This window comes from Macrobrachium nipponense, chromosome 40 (assembly GCF_015104395.2).
Source record: "Macrobrachium nipponense isolate FS-2020 chromosome 40, ASM1510439v2, whole genome shotgun sequence".
In the NCBI taxonomy this organism is placed as follows: domain Eukaryota; kingdom Metazoa; phylum Arthropoda; class Malacostraca; order Decapoda; family Palaemonidae; genus Macrobrachium; species Macrobrachium nipponense.
In genome coordinates this window covers 20,402,110-20,414,020 of record NC_061101.1, presented here as the reverse complement: position 1 = coordinate 20,414,020, position 11,911 = coordinate 20,402,110, and the positions used below count along the sequence as shown (strand labels likewise).

Sequence of the window (11,911 nt, the reverse complement as noted above, 5' to 3'; positions counted from 1 at the left end):
CGCAACTCCTCAATCTTGTTCTCAGTCGAAGAAGATATTGGGACAGAGGTCCCTTTGGTTTTATGACCGAAGCTCTCTGCTACCATCTTTGCGAAATGCAACACACGGGCATCCCGTTTCCCAGGCGTTATACGGAAACCAACGTGAATCGTCCCATTACAAGGTGAGCGGCCCCTTCAGGTGAACAGAATAGAATATAGAACTTAGCCCAAAGGCCAAGCTGCTGAAAGGGAAAGTTCTTCGTTGGACGAGTGGGTTATGTACTCGCCTACCGATTTGGTAGTCCGGGTTCGATCCCCCCCCCCTCTCCCAACGCGGAATCACAGGAATTTATTTTTGGTGACTAGAAATTCATTTCTCGATATAATGTAGTTCAGATCCCACAATAAGCTGTAGGTCCCGTTTCTAGGTAACCAATTGGTTCCCAGCCACGTTAAAATATCTAATCCTTCGGGCCAGCCTTAGGAGAGCTGTTAGTCTGCTAAGTGGTCTGGTTTAATAAGATATACTTAAGCCAAAAAGGAAATTGACAGTTAGAAGGTCTGAAAGGTGTAACAGGAGGAAAACCTCGCAGTTGCACTATGAATCAATTGTTAAGAGAGAGTGGAAAGTCAGATGGAAGAAAGAAAATATGAACGAATGTATAATAAAAATGATGAAAGAAGTTGTAGAAGGGCCGAAGGGACTATGCAAAGACCCTTAAATAACACCTACAGTGCGCCACGCTAACTATGAGGCCTTCAGGTGAGACACTGATCTGATCAATGAAATTTATGTTGTCAAGCCAAGCATTCTTTACTGACACCTGTAGTTCAACAAGGGAGGGTCCCCGGGAGAGGTGCACTAGGGGGTAGGGCCCCCCAGGTGAGACATGGCAACAAGCACTGTGACGCAGTTCTAGGTCCCCCCCCCGCCGAACCGTGATCCTTGCCAAAAGGACACCAGGCGGAAACTTGACTCAAACTTTCTCGCTCTCTGTATCTCTGGCAGATCCGTTTATTGTGTAGTATATCTATTTATATCTCGGGTGATGATATACATCTATTACATGAAGATATAATACAGCCATAAAATTAGTCCTGCTTATTGTGTATATCACTTTATCTCTCGCGTGATGATATATGTATGTACATCCATGACGTGGAGATATAATAACGCCATAAAATTTCAGCCCTTCCTAGTTTTATTTCAGCACTACATCACCGCAAATCAACGAATAAAAATCAAGTAATTACATTATAATAATAAAAAAAAGACAAAACTTGAGTGCTGTGAAAAAAAAATGTCACGAAACAAGTAGAATTTTTTCGTCACAAAAATTAAATGAAAATCAAGAACACGTACTAACAGAAAAGTGAAAAAAAAAAACGCAGAAGTTCCTTCAGCGCAATCGAGTTGTCTGTACAGCGTGTAATGCTGTGTGATACTCTCAGCAACGGCCCAGTGGTGGCCTGTATTGTTGGCACCTGTAGTGGTGCCAGACGCACGATCATAGCTAACTTTAACCTTAAATCAGTTAAAAACTACTGAGGCTAGAGGGCTGCAACTTGGTATGATTGAATAGAATTGAATATAGAATTTAGGACAAAGGCCAACAAGCACTGGGATCTATGAGGTCATTCACAGCTGAAACGGAAATTGACGGTAAAAGGTTTGAAAGGTGTAACAGGAGGAAAACCTCAAATCAGTTGAACTATGAATCAATTGTCAGGAGAGGGTGGAAAGTAAGATGGAAGAATGAGAATATGAATGGAGGTATAGTACAAGGAATGAAAGGGGTTGCAGCCGCAAAGAACGTTAAATAATGCCTACAGTGCACCCTCTGCGCACTACCCCTCTTACGGGTAAGTGATAAATAATAATGAGCGTTTTCAAAGAAATGGGATTTTATCAGATTGATTGCAAATGTGGCTCCTCGCTGTCGAACTTCTCAGTTCCAGAGGTTCTTTTATTCCTCACCACCGTTGGACTGTGGAAACTGTCACCCAGAGGAAGTCGTCCAATTGTAACTTCAAAATTCAAGTGAAGGTGCAATACATTACTACACTGCATTACTATTCTGCCGTGTATTTTAATACATTTTTAGCTATTTGTAAATTTATTCATTTATTTTTTTACCTTTTTTAATAAGTGGGGTCTCTTCTTTCTATATTTCACTGTACCTCGTCTTAGTTCTTCTTAATGAACACCTTAATATTCTTTGGAAGCTTGAATTTCAAGGCAATGGCCGCCTGTGGGTTTGTTCCGTATGAATAGGTTTCATCTAACAGTAATAATAATAATAAGTGATAAAATCCCACTTCTTTTAAGAAGCACATTAATATTTCTAATGATCTAAATTTATCATGAATGTATTCATAGACCTGTCACGAATGAGTTAGGCCTATCTCTCACGGCAAAATCGTGTTCACTCTACTAAAATGTCTTTCTCTGACTGAATTTTACCCGGCAAAAATCACAATTGGTATCCCTCCCTCCCTCCCTTTCTCCTCCCCTTAGCCCTTGCATGGTCAAATTCTAAATATACACACACAGTGAAAAAGCACTAAAGCGAGGCCCATGTTTGGATGACAAGAACCTCCCTCTCTCTTTCTCTTCCCCGAACAATGCAAATTGCCGCCTCTCCTTTTAATCACAGATGCACTTGCGGGCAACACGATCGTCCAAATGAGCTCCGTTAACCTCTGCGACCGACCGTAAAGATGACCTTGAACTCGGCACAATCTGCTGACCCAGATGCAAAAGAACTTTCTGTTGTGACCTGCAACTCAATCATTTGGATCATATATTATATTATATATATATATAGTATGTATGTATGTTAACTGAATCACGAAAGTTAGGAACGTGATAAATCCAGAAATAAATCCTTCGTGGCTTATATCTTTATATATAATACATATATATAATATATATATATATATTATATTTATATAATATATTATAAAATATAAATTAATTATATATAAAATATAAATTTATATATATTATATAATTTTATATAATTATAATAAATAATAATTATATATATATATAATATATTCCAGTTTATGCGTCGTGAATAATATGCGACTTGAGGTCTCCAGAAAATCAGATTTGAATGATATTAAAGGGCAGTTAAGATTGACAAAAATATAATTTACAAATCGATGTGCAAGAGCAAGAAAAAAAAGTCGAAAATATAATCAAGCACATAAAAAGGCCCACAATATAATCAAGCACATACAAAGGTCCAAAATAAAATCAAGCACATGCACAGAGGTCCAAAATATAAACAAGCACAGACAAAAGATCAAAATATAATCAAGAACACATAAAAGGTCCAAAATATAATCAAGCACATAAAAGGTCCAAAATATAATCAACCACTTAAAGGGACCAAAATATAATCAGCACATACACAGAGGTCCAAAATATAATCCAAAATATAATCAAGCACATAAAAGAGGTCCAAAATATAATCCAAAATAAAATCAAGCTCATAAAAAAGTCCAAAATATAATCAAACTGGAACAACGTCTGTCACTTTTCAACACTATTTTTCGAATCTCTGTCAAAGAAATTAGGTCCAAAATATAATAAAACTTAAGTAATAGTTTCCTCTTTTCTTGTGGAAAATATATCCAGATGGAGAAGTCTGCAAGTCATCATTATGATTCAGAATATTAAACGTTATTTTAAAGTCATTTATCGTCGAATCTTCGCTGTTTCTTTTAAATCTTAATTCAGTTGACTTTTTTCCTTTAAGAGGTATAACGTTCAAATAGGTTCCATATCTAATTTATTTACATGAAAAATATTTCCTTCAATTCAGTTCAGCATCAACTCCCAGAAGGAAGCAAGAAAAACGTTTTAATTCTTATTAACAAAATAACTAACTTTACGACTAAAAGCCTTTTAATTATGCGAAGAGAAACAATAGCTATGCTAACATTAAAATGCGAGTGACCTGAATGAGTGTAGATTTGTCCAAACAACGAGAAGCAAACAAGGCAACGAAAGACAAACAAATGCGAAAGGAAGTTGTATAATAACGTGACCTGGTGTAAGCACTCCACGTGTTTGCTACGGCATCTTCAGCCCACCCCCCACCCCTCTATCTCTCTCTATTCACCCGCCCCCCTCCCCCCCCCCCCACCCTCCTTCCCGTTTGGCAACAGGTCAAAGAAGAAGCCGGTGAATGAAGCAAGTCGGATCTCTGTCATTGAGGAAAACAAAGAGGACGACGGAAGGCATGGGGGGAGGTGGTTGGGGGCTATGAGAGGAGGGGGTGGTGAGGGGGAGGGTGGCTTCGGGGGCGCTCGAAAGAAGACACCTTCAAGCCAAAGGTAGAGGAGCTCAATCAAGCCAACTTAGCCAAGGAAGCCCAAGGTCAGTTGTGAATGGAACAGAGGGAGGCCACCACGCAACAGTTTAATGGTGCACATCGACACACAAACAGAACGGGGGAGGATGTGTGAGCCTGTGTGTCAATTAAGCTTGACATGTCACTTGGTGCTCTATAGGGTGGTACCATGCACCTCACCTGGTGTACTGTAAGCAATCATTTTAGGTTCTTTGCAGCATCCCTTCGGCTCCTACTCGCTACAACCCCTTCCACTTTTTTTTTTGTTTTTTTTTTTTTTTTTTTTTTTTTTTTTTTTTTTACTGTACCTCCGTTCACATCATCTTTCTTCCATCTTACTTTCCACCCTCTCCTGACAATTGTTTAATAGAGCAAGTTGTTGTCTTTGATTGAGCTGGCCTTATGCCAGCACGGGATCTTGCTCACAGAGCAGCCGTGCGAAGAGGCAACTGCGAGATTCTCCTTGACCCCTACGTTCCCTTTCAGCGCTGGATGACCTCTTAGGTCCCAGCGGTTGGCCTTTGGCCTAAATTTTCTATTCCAATTTCAATGTAACTTGGTCCTTCTGAGGCGGCCGATCATGAAACCAATGAAAATTCCTCAAGCAATTCTGATAAAGGCACTTTCACGGCCTTGCGTAGCGTCTCAGTGACGTGGTCGGTATGGTGTTGGCCTGCCACCTCGGTGGCCGCGAGTTCGATTATCGGGCAATCCATTGAGGAGTCAGAGATGTGTATTTCTGGTGATAAGAAGTTCACTCTCGCCGTGGTTCAGAAGTCACGTAAAGCCGTTGGTCCCGTTGCTGAATAACCACTGGTTCCATGCAACGTGATAACACCATACAAACAAACAAACAAACACGGCCGTGCGTATATCTAAGGCAAAGGAACTCTTAGTTTCTGTAAAATTTATGTCTCCTATTTCACCCTTTAGTAAAATTTATAACAACTATCAAAATACTCGACAGATGGAAATATGATCCAACTCCATTAGAATTCATCTCTTAGTACAAGGAAAATTTTTAATCAATAAACCAGTGGCTTTGAAAGTAGCATTTTTAGTTTTCTGAAAAAGAAAACTATTAAGGTGGGCATTTGTCTGTCTGTCCGCCCTCAGATTTTAAAAACTGCTTCGGCTAGAGGGCTGCAAATTGGTATGTTGATCATCCACCCTCCAATCATCAAACATACCAAATTGCAGCCCTCTAGAGTCAGTAGTTTTTATTTCATTAAAGGTCAAAGTTAGAAATGATCGTTCGTCTCAACAGCACAGGCCACCACAGGGCCATAGCTGAAAGTGTCATGGGCCGCGGCAAAGTTTCATACAGCATTATACGCTGTACATAAAACTCGATTGCGCCAAAGAAACTTCTGCGAATTATTTACTCATTTTCTCTTGCAAGGAAAGGGAAGTTGCAGTGACTTAACTGGCGACTGGAACTTTCGTTCCCGTATCTCGTTGCTCCTAGGTGTCAAATTTGGAAGGTCTAGCTTCGCAACTATCGAAGTTACTCAAAGCCAGAGAGAGAGAGAGAAAAAAAACAGATTAATAATAAAAACGAACAACATAATATCGCACTAAAGGTCAGGGTATTATGTCGGAAATACTATCAATAACTACAAAAAGTAGCAACATCAGTGCATTAGTATAACTTGGCATAAAATTATTATTATTATTATTATTATTATTATTATTATTATTATTATTTTTAATTCAGAAGATGAACCCTATAATAAATGAATAAAATAAACAGCAAAATATTTAGGCAAATTCTTCAAATACAAGAATAGTACAAGGGTAATAATCCATTGCATTTTCGCTTGAATTTCCGAAGTTCTAAACGCACGACATCCTCTGGGAGGCTGTTCCACAGCTCAACAGTGTGGGGAATAAAGGACCTCTGGAACAGAGGAGTTCGACAGCGCGGCACATTCACTGCATATACTGGTGCTACTGTTCATATTTCATCTTACAGCAGACCACAAAGCCAACACCCCCAACCCCCCAAAAAGGAATGAGTTGCTAAATGAATCATGTCAAAGATTGCATACAAGGGTAGTTTAGGTCTCTTGGTCAAAAGGAGTGTTCTCTCTCTCTCTCTCTCTCTCTCTCTCTCTCTCTCTCTCTCTCTCTCTCTCTCTTTGTGGTCAAAGGGAGAGGTTTCATTGTTGACCAAAGAGTTGAGTAACTTGCATATATCTACATGGGCTGGAGACAAGAGTGGGCGAGATATATGGTAAGAGCGTATATAGTAAACTTCATGCCTGAAGTAATATATGGGCAAATAAAAAGTAATTGCAAAGAAATAATAAGGGCAAGTCCGAGTCAAATGCATTACAAAATACCGCAACAAAACTATTCCTGGTACTTTTACCATTATTCCTCAGAGCCTGTCTATATGGCTGGAGTCTATTCGTTAAATGTTTCAAATTACTTTTTAAGCAAAGGAAACTGAAACGCAAGGAACAGCTTAATTCCGGATCGATTTATGCTAATAATCATAAATAAGTAACGCAAAGGCATCAATGGATTTCCACCTTATAAAAGATTTAATTTCAAAATCAGATAAATCCCAGAGGTCATGACCTTCACATAGCATCTGTGGGAGCGTCAAGTCTGACAAAGGAGCAACTGAGTTTACAGGCTCCAGAGAGCAATACCTAATAGAGCAATACGTGTACTGCTTCTAAATACCTACTAGTCCAAGAGCTAAGGCCCTTTGAACTAACCGAGAATGGCCAAAAGCGAGAGTGGTTGTTTTTAAGGTAAAAAAAACTGTGCTAAATCCAAAAATGGGCTTCTTACAAGTCCCTGGTGGGACATATGCCTGTAAGACACCATTTACCATCATGACGGCCGTGACAGTGTTACGACCAAAAGTGACAATTTCAGGCGGAACTGTCATTGATTAATGATACCTTTCCTATTCTATCATTATAGTAACAACATTTTATAACTTTTAAATGAATTATTAATGTTTTGAAAAATATATATTGGATTTTTTGTTTCCATTCATTACCAAATGGGCGCAGTGCAAAAACGTTTGTGTGCACCATAATAGTTCAAGACCCTGTTTGTCAACAGGTACAGCATGGGATAACTATGATGAAAACACTGAAGCCCTATCAGGGAAAGGGACTTTACATGATACCTTTGGCATTTGCTACCAACAGGTAAAGATACAACACAAGCAGACATGTCACCAAAAAAACTTAAGTAAAAAAGAAAGTTTGACTCTGACATGGTTCATCCAATTCCATATCCAAAGAAACCTCATATCTCAACCTTCAACTATTCAGTTGAACTTAATAAACTCAGGCGCCTGATTCAGATAAAGAAAATATAGAATGTCAAGTGAACTATTTGACGATACACCAATGTGCTCCGGTTGGAATTCACGCATCAAAGAAGATAAACTTCCATTCCAGATTGCCAGATACATGGAGAACTTACATCCAGCCCTGTCACGACTGAATGTGGTTGCTGAAACGATGAGACAAGCACAGACTGTTACATAGGAGTGTGGCGATACATACACACTAGTGACCTACGATCTGGCAATCGCAAAACCAGCTATGGAGATACAGGACCAAGAATCTCCAAAATATGATGATCTGCTCATATGCTTTGGCACTTTTCACATCATGGTGGCTTATTTTGCTTCACTTGGATATTTCATAGATGAATCTGGAGGACCCCTTATTCTTGTGGACACAGGTCTTGGCACTTGGATCGCTTAGAGGATTTATTGCCGGAAATTCAACCTCCGCAAACGACTACACCCACTGCTAGCTACAACTTTCCAGGTGTTGCATTTTCAGAGCTTTCTTAAAACCAATGGTGGCAGTAACTGAACACCTACAAGGAATGTTGCATACTTTGAACTCAGCTGCTGACTTGGAGAATCTGGAAAGTACACTAACATATATAACCCTAATGGATGAATATGAACACTTCACAAACAAAACAAGATCTGGATGTCATGGAGCAATTGCAAGGTATTTGATTCTGTTAATTGATCTTGTGCATAAATTTCTCCAGTTTGGTAGGGCTTGTTGTACTAGTGACTTGGATATGCCTTTGGAGAAAACTAAATGGTGATGCAGCATTACGACTGAAAGGTATATTGACTTTCTCACTATCATTCTCTACCCGTCGAAAATGGATGGTGACAAAAACTTGAAAAATCAGGTGTAACAAAAACTAACACACATCTCAAGAGCTGAAACCCTATCATATCAAACGAGATAACAGTGACCTTCAAAAACTAGTAAGAGGAATAGAGGAGTCACTGAATCCATTTGGAGAAGCCCTGGGTGATGAAAATTTGTACTGCATAAGCACTGGGAAAGCAGCACCAGCCAATATGAAAGGAGACCTCATTCGCTGTATGGAGAAAGGGAAAGAGAGGTGTGATAAGTTTACCAGTGAGTGCTTTGCAGATCCCTAAACATGAAGTAAAATGTTTTACTAATGTGGCCATGAAGGTCAAAATATCAACCAAGGGTATGAAAATTAGGGAAATCCAAGGGACAAGAAATATGTTTGGTAAACTTGTTCCTAGCTTTAGATGAGAAGGTAGCTCTTCATGAAATTTTGAAATTTCCTTTAACACCAGTACGTAATGTCACTTCACTAGCACATATTGATGGAACTGTTATGAAAAGTAGCAAATCCAAATTGATGTATATACTAGAATGAAAAGTTTCAATTGTGACACCTACATCCGTGGACACTTGTGTGGTTCATAATGTTCATAATACAGTCATGAGAGAGTATAGCACCCACCTATGGCGCAATTGCAAAGGACATCATGGTAAATCTCTGTAAAAGACGTGGAAACGTTGGAGGTGAAATCAGCCTCATTGTACAGGACCCTGAGCAACATCGTCCAAAGGACTTACAACAAGCACTGAGAAATAACTTTAAGAAGTCATTACTGCGCTTTCTTGTGAAGGAAGGGGAAAGTGATAGCTATGCCTCTGTCTTGCACAGTCATGAAATATATTTTAGACTGGTAAAAGAGTACTACCTTTACAAAGAGGTTGATGGTCATGTTAGTGTGTGGAAAAGTTGGTGATCTTGAGAGTTGTCATGAGGAGGCCAACTCGCGTATTATGTTGCATCTTTAAAATATTGAAAGAACATATGCTGGTGCCAATTTAATTGTGAGATATAATGACACAGATATTCTTGTGACCCTGCTTTATCATGTCCATAACACAGAGCTACAGATATGGATGGATGTAGGGCAGAATGGGAAAATACTAGAAGATTTATAGATGTCACAAATTTTGCTTCAAATCTTTGAAGAAACCTGTGTATGGCTCTTCCTCGGCTGCACGCGTTAACAGGTTGTGATTTCACAGCATCTTTTCTGAGGAAGGGAAAGACTGATTAAACCATATGCCATTCCTCCAAGGAATTCCAAGACACGTTTGCCAAACTGGGAACCGAATCACGGGAGAGTGTTGAAACCATCTCGAAAGAGTTGGAGAAATGTTTTTGTGTTCTCTATGGAAAACATAAAATAGATTCAGTAGATGAATGCAAGCCAAAAGATGTCCAACAACCACTTCCGAATATCAAAGGCTTTATTGCTGGTGGACTGCTTCCTTGCCAATCAGTACTGAAACAGAAAATTCGTCGCTCAATATATGTTGCGTTAATATGGAAAAATGCCAACAAACCCATCCCAACAACGCTCAAACCTGAAGATAGTGGATGGATGGCGAGTTCAAAATGGTACATACGCTTGACTTTGGTTTGAGGGAGATCAGATACCAAAAGACATCTGTTGTTGGATTGATGATGAAAAGACGTTGGATCCAGGGAACGAAGTAAGTGAAATCGAGGAAGTTCCTTCTGAAGACCCGTGACTGAGTTATGTTCTTTTGGTTAACAGTATACTTATACTATTCACATTTATAAAGACTCTTTAATTGAATCAGAAGGTTATTCATTATGTTGCTTAGCTTTTCCCATGTAACAAGTTCCATTAAATTATCTTTGACATCGAACGACTTCAAATGACCTCTAGAGGACATTTAAACTTTAAGAGTAATAATGGACATAGATCATTAATCTAAAAGTTATACAATGATTGCATGCTGACTTATTTGGAATAACATCTATAAATATGACACATTTCAATTCCCCTTTTAAATCGATATACAAGAGGTAGTATTCTTATGCGCATACTGATAACATTTTAAGAAATAACACAAACGGTGTATATGGAAAAATAATTCATATAAAAACACATTTCAGTTACTGCTCGAGACACTGGTTATCTGGCTACTTCTCTCACCCGCCCATGGATCAGAATCAATACCTAATAACTGAATGAGCTGATATGGCCGAATTTTAAAACTTTTATTTTTATCGAAAGATTAGATAGGCATCTTTTTTTCATTACTCTCTCGAGCACTTAATCTTCAGCAGGTTATCTGAAATTGAATAATTGTTCAATGATTTGTAGTTACAATTCCAAGGCGTACTGTATTTTTATTATCAATTCATATACACTCTACCAACTCATAAATCATCTAACATTCCGATTTTCAAAACCCTATATCAGTCATTTTACTATATACAATAATTTATTTTTACTATTATTATACAATAACTTCGAACGTTGGGCTCTTTCGACCTGACACATTAACCCTGGCTAGGTAAAGGAAGGCTTCACAACCCCCTCCCCCATTACCTACTCCAAAGACCCCTACCCATGAAAGACATAATTGTTGGTCCCTTATCATTCTCTTCATATATGCTCAAATTCCAACCATCTTTTAAATGAGAAAAGTGAACAAAGACTATATAAGCATCATTATTTTCAATATCTTAGATATCACGGACACATCCTTGGTTCAGACAGCACAAAACAATGTAGCATCTACTGCAGTACCTACCATGTTTAGTGTTGGGATTCCATTACATGGCCTTTCCGTAACATGAAATAAAGACATCGTTAAAATTCGGATGCATAATATAGCTAGCGATGCTGGCAAAGCAAAATTTTTAAAATCGTCTGCGTCGTCGCCTCACATGGTCAGGTTGGCCGAGTGGTCTAAGGCGCCAGATTTAAGCTCTGGTACTCGTGAGAGTGCGTGGGTTCGAACCCCACACCTGACAGAAGAGTGGTAACTTTTGTCGTTACCGGTTTTGTAAAATCAGTAGAATTAGGATGAAAGATTACGCTTCCATTAGATATATTATGGACATTGCAATAATTAATTTTCGATTAAATCAGTTATTCCAAAACTTTGTGATGAGAACAAGAAATCAATAATTAATTTTCGATTAAATCAGTTATTCCAAAACTTTGTGATGAGAACAAGAAGTCTTTAGAAATCTAATCATACATTACCCGTCTCCATACATATATTCTGTTCCAACAGTAAGCCTAACTGGTGGCAGCTGTGGAATGTTACCAGAGAAAAAGAACAAAAATCTTAGCCATATGCAAAAACTTCCACGCCATCTTTTACACATTATAGCCCTTTCATTCTAATACCTCTTTCGCACCGTTAATCCAGCCATGTCTCCTTCCTCCTATAGTAG

At 38.7% G+C, this 11,911-nt stretch overlaps 1 non-coding gene across 1 annotated transcript; it reads left to right on the top strand.

Moving 5' to 3' along the window:
* Nucleotides 1–11,398: 11,398 nt before the first annotated feature.
* Nucleotides 11,399–11,482, top strand: Trnal-uaa (transfer RNA leucine (anticodon UAA)). Its single transcript has one exon. It is a non-coding gene; the product is annotated as a tRNA-Leu (tRNA).
* Nucleotides 11,483–11,911: the final 429 nt, after the last annotated feature.